This window comes from Crotalus tigris, unplaced genomic scaffold (assembly GCF_016545835.1).
Source record: "Crotalus tigris isolate CLP2741 ecotype Arizona unplaced genomic scaffold, ASM1654583v1 scf7180000024312.61873, whole genome shotgun sequence".
Classification (NCBI taxonomy): Eukaryota; Metazoa; Chordata; class Lepidosauria; order Squamata; family Viperidae; genus Crotalus; species Crotalus tigris.
The window spans coordinates 55,874-61,873 of record NW_024100484.1 but is presented as its reverse complement, the minus strand read 5'-3'; positions in this window follow the sequence as shown (position 1 = coordinate 61,873).

Sequence of the window (6,000 nt, the reverse complement as noted above, 5' to 3'; positions counted from 1 at the left end):
GAGACAGGACAGCCATTTGTCCGAAATGGTATAGGGTTTCCTGCCTGAGCAGGGGGTTGGACTAGATGACCTCCAAGGTCCCTTTCAACATTATTATTATTATTGATCATCGCACAGTCAGCCAGATGTTCAGATTGGATTTGGCATTTTGTCTATCTATCGAGTCCTTACCCAGGACCTGGGATAGGCAGATGTGGATGTTGGATGGTATTACAGATATCGTCGCAGGATGGAAGCAGTTCCTAATAAGGCCGCCTTTTGCAATTGACTAATAGCAAATTTGTCAATGCCAATGGTGTTCAAGTGGTGCTCCAGTTGTTTTAGGATTGCACCCAAGGAGCCTATGACTATTGGTACTACCCTTGCTTGCTTTTGCCACAGTCTTTCTATTTCTATTTGTAGGTCTTTGTATTTTGTTATCTTCTCCAGTTCTTTCTCTTCTATTCTGCTATCTCCAGGCACTGCCACGTCCACTATCCAGACTTTTTTGTCTTTCTTCTCGACAATTGTTAAGTCTGGGGTGTTCTGTTGCAGGTGCTTGTCTGTTTGAATTCTGAAGTCCCAGAGCAGTTTAATTTTATCATTTTCTATGACTTTCTCTATTTTATGATCCCACCAGTTGTTGTTGTTATTATTATTAAAATGGGATCTTTCAACCCCATTCTTTCCTAACATTATAACAAATTAACTGGCAAAGTGTTGCCTAAATCATCTTTTGGACTGATCAATAAAATAAAGGCAAAAAAAGCTTTTTATTCTGCTGGCCTAATATAAATAAAAAATGCAATCACTCAAGTAGTAGATATAAAGCAGTAAGAATGCAATGTGCCAAATCACAGCATTGGTTATCAATGGGTAATGTTCAGTGATGGCTGTGTCCGCACAACACACTGACCCACAAATTAATCATGGGGTTAGTATACAGTTAGCATGCAAATCGAAAAAATTGAGTCAGTTACCCATGGCCAAATATGTTAACACGGGAACTGTTTGCTCAGTCATAGCTTGTGAAATAAATTAGCTAGATTCACACAACATCAGTCAGGCTGCTTGGTAGCATATGCCATTCAAATACATTTGGTGTCTTGTGAGTAGTCGGGGAAAAGGAGGGTACTAAGCATGAATAGTTATTGTGTTATTTATTAATCTGATTAAAGGAAATCAAAATAGTGGCTTGTTAGAGTTTGCAGAACACGGCAGCTTGGTTTGCATGAGATAGGGAAGCTCAAACTAGCCAACTGGCTTTTAGTTAATGTGTCACTGCTAAGTTTACAGTTCAATGTATTTTGCAAACTTCAACAATGAATATTCAAATGTGATAACAACAAATGTGACCTGGAATATAGGGTGTATTTGCACAACATTCGTAACCGTGGACAATTTAATGAAGGTATATTCAACATTGATTTAATTGAATATTACCTTCATTAAATTATCCATGATTACGAATGTTGTGCAAATACACAACAGGTCACATTTGTTGTTATCGCATTTGAATATTCAGTAATGTTATTTTATTTGTGATATTATAAGTGATGTACAGATGTCATTACACTCGTGCTAAACATAAATAATACCGTATGTCCAAGTATTTGCCTCACTCACTCCTTATTCAGTCACATACATTTACATCTAATAGCCCTTTCGATTAATTCTTACCTCTATCCTACACAAAAACCAGTCTCTGGTCTCATACATTACACCAAGCATAATATTAATTGAAAAGAATATTTGTAGCTCTGGTCTGAACTGTTGTTATTTTCTTGCAGACATTTGATTACCCAACTAAGTAACATCAATAGTGCTAAAAGAGAGTGCGATTTGCTCTCATTATGTTAGGACTGATGATGTTATCTAGTAATGAAACATCTGCAAGAAAATCACCAAGCTCAAAGATCACCAAGAACCCCACAACCATAGAACTACTTGTTTGATTCTGATATAGAATAATTCATACAATATGCTACAGTATGATTGATCAATTTCCCATAGCTGGCTGATTTTACGTCATGCTAAACTGTAAATAAACTAACCATATCACATCTTAGTTCCTTGTGACCCCAACAGCTTTGTCAACTATAGTTTATGTATATGTATTTTCCATTTGGGCTTCTAAACAACTCTAGGTAAATTCAACTAACAACTATTCGTTTAGTGACTGTTTTAACATTACAACAGCCCTGAAAAAAAATGATTTATAAAAGTTTAACACACTTACAACATCCCTGTGGTCACATGATCAAAACACAGATGCATGGCAACTTGTTCATATTTATGATGGTTACAGGGTCCCAGAGATATGTGATCACCTTTTGCAAACTTCTGATAAGTAAAGTCAATGGGAAAGCCAGATTCACTTAACAACTGTGTTACTAAATTAACGGTGGCAGTGATTCACTTAACAACTGCAGTAGGAAAGATCATAAAATGGGGCAAAACTCACTGAATTGTCTTGCTTAGCAACAGAAAATTTGGGCTCATTTGTAGTCAGAAGTCGAGCACTATCTGTACACACTAAAAAGAAATATAATAATACCGCAGTATTAAAAAAAAGATTAAATTAGATTTCCCAAATAAAAGCCTCATTAGTAGAATTTCCTTGGTGGGTCCTTTTAAGTAGTAACTCTGAGAGGGATCTCGGAGTCCTAGTGGACAATCCCTTAAATAGGAGCCAGCCGTGTGCTGCAGCTGCCAAAAAAGCCAACACAATGCTAGGCTGCATTAACAGAGGGACAGAATCAAGATCACGTGAAGTGTAAATACCACTTTACAATGCCTTGGTAAGGCCACACTTGGAATACGGCATCCAGTTTTGGTCACCACGATGTAAAAAACATGATGGGACTCTAGAAAGAGTACAGAGAAGAGCAACAAAGATGATCCGGGGGTTGGAGGCTAAAGCATATAAGGAACAGTTGCTGGAATTGGGAATGTCTAGTCCAGGGGTAGGCAACCTTGGCTCTTTTATGACTCGTGGACTTCAATTCCCAGAATTCCTGAGCCAGCCATACTGACTCAGGAATTCTGGGAGTTGAAGTCCACAAATCATAAAACAACCAAGGTTGCCTACCCCTGGTCTAGTCTAATGAAGAGAAGGACGAGGGGGAACACGATAGCAGTGTCCCAATATCTCAGGGGCTGCCCCAAAGAAGAGGGAGTCAAGCTATTCTCCAAAGGGCCTGAAGGCAGGACAAGAAGCAATGGATGGAAACTCATCAGGAAGCAACCTAGAACTAAGGAGAAACTTTCTGACAGTGAGAACAATTAACCAGTGGAACAACCTGCCTCCAGAAGTGGTGAATGCTCCAACACTGGAAGTTTTTAAGAAGAGACTGAACAGCCATTTGTCTGAAATGATATATAGGGTTTCCTCCCTGAGCAGGGGGTTGGACTAGATGACCTCCAAGGTCCCTTCCACCTACCCTACCCTACCCTACCCTATCCTGCCGCAGCCATGACAGGAGGGTGAAAAGTTGCCTGGCTCAACCCCCTCCCCCCCCGCCGGTTGTGGAAACCAGGGCTTCAAATGATACGTGGACCTTGAAGCCAAAGGGCCAAAAAAGGCCTGTGCCCCAGATCTGGCAGCCCTACAGGCTCAGCATGATGGGCTTCGGGGTCAGTCTCGCTCTCTGAGGCTGGCCTACCTCGCAGGGCTGCCGTGAGGGAAAAAGAAAGGGGGGGGAGAAGGAAACCTCGGAGGCTTGAGGGAAATGGGGGGGGTTGGGATACCCCCCTATTAGCAGACGGGTGAAATAGGCCGCCTCAGACACCCCCTTTCCCACGTGCCCCCCAACTCCCCCCATATCAAATTGGCTCCCTCACACGACCCTCCCCCACCTTTCCTGACAGCCTGGCTTCCCCTCCACCTCCCCACAAGCCCCACCCACCGCTCGCGCTTCCCATAATTCCCCCCCCCCTCCGTCTACCTGCTGCGGTTGAAGCGCCTCGCTTTTTCCCCCTCCCTGGTAATATTTGGGACCCTCTCACCGGCCGCCGCACTGACAGCCAATGGTCGGCAAGGGGAGGCGGGTGCTGTTCTGCTTTTGGATCCAATCAGTGGCCAGCTGGGCGGTTGGCAACACTGCCGAGGGTGGTTGTCACTCTCGCTTTCTCCCGACGTTTTCCTTCTTGCCCAATCGCCGCAACTAAGCTAGGTTGAGAAAGCTCGACGTTTTGGATGCTTTCGACGCTCCCACCTGCGGGGGGGAGGGAGGGTTGTTTACATCCGGGTCTCAAAGGAGGAGGAGGTGCTTGACATGTTGCAGCCGGTGCTGGATTAGCCAATGGGATTCGGGGTTGTCGGATGCGCGTAAGCCACACCCACCAGTGACGAAAGGGAAGGTTGTTTAACGCTTTCCACTTGGGAAGGGGCAAACTGAGGACGAGGCGTGTGACGTCAGGCCGCGGCTGATGCAATGACGTAAACAGTAAAGCGCCTTCAGGACATGTAGAGATAGAAAAGTGTAGCGAGGGACAAATGGTTATTTGACAAAGTAACTTTTTAAAAATCACGGCATAAGGTGAAAAGGTGAAAAGGTCTTAATTTTCACAAAATTAAGGGCTCTAATTAATAAAATTAAGGGCTGTTAATTCACAGAATTAAGGTCTCTTCCAACGCCGTTCTTCTGTTCATATTTTTTTCCTTTGGTCTACTGATTAAGGTGCTGAATTAAGGAACCAGGGTGGTCTAGTACAAGGGTGGGCAATTATGGCCCTTGTACAACCTGTGGACTTCAATTCCCAGAATTCCTGACCCTGCATTAAGAGATAGTAAAATAAAAAGAAGCTTGAATTATGCAATATTGTGCACCAGTACAGGTAGTCCTTGACCTGTGACCACATCTGAGCCCAAAATGTCTTGTTGTTAAGCAAAACAGTGATTGTGAGTTTTTCCCCATCTTACGACCTTTTGCCACAGCTGTTAAGTGAATCACTGCATTTGTTAGGTAATAATTCTGATACAAAGGAAGTGGTGGTCTGTTCTAAAGAGTGAAACTTTGTCAAAAGGTGTCTATGGAGATTCTCAGTCATCCAGATCATCATTATCCCAACTTTTCATTAAGCACATTCAGTTTCCCCCATTGAACTGTTTGTCATAAGCTGGCTGAGAAGGTCGCAAATGGAGATCACATGACTCGGAGTGTTGCAACAATTGCATTTTCATGCTGGATGATTGGCTGGTGGGGAATGGAAGGATTTATACTCCTTGCAGACAGCTGGTCATTTGCATCCTTTTAGAGTTGTTGAGGCCACTTGGAGGTTTACACCTGTGTCCACAGGGTCACCTGAGTAGTGCTTCTTGGCTGGAGGATGTTTTCTGCCCTGTTTCCCTCTTCAGTCAGAGCTGAAGAAGCTTCTTGGATGAGAAGCGAAACGTCTTCAAAGAAAAACAAGAAAGTCCAGTTGCCTCCTGAAAAAACACCTTTGGGACTTCGTCAAAAGAAGTAAACAGAAGGCTATAGTATAATAGCATGTTTGCCCATTCTATGGATGTCCAATAAGCGCATGAGAAGGACCATTGAATTAAGTTGGATATACAGGTAGTCCTTCATTTACAACCACTCATTCAGTGACCATTTGAAGTAACGGCACTGAAAAAGTGACTCACAACTCATCCTCGCAGTTACAACCGTCATAGAATCAGGTGATCAAAATTCAGGTGCTTGGTAAATGGCATGAAAATGCAACGGTCACAACACCCCGAGTCATGTGATCTCCATTTGCGACCTTCCCAGCCAGCTTCTGACAGGCAGTCAATGGGGGAAGCTGAATTTGCTTAATGACTACCTGATTCACTTAACAACTGCAGTGACTGGCTTAGCAATTGGGGCAAAAAAAAAAAGGCTTAACATCGGGGAGCAACTCAGGTAATATTCACCTTGCTTAGCAACCGAAATTCTGATCCCAATTATGGAGCACTACCTGGATTGGAAATCAGAATCCAATTATATTTCATCTTTAATTATCAAACATAGAAACTCCCAATTCTGCCTTCTCTGG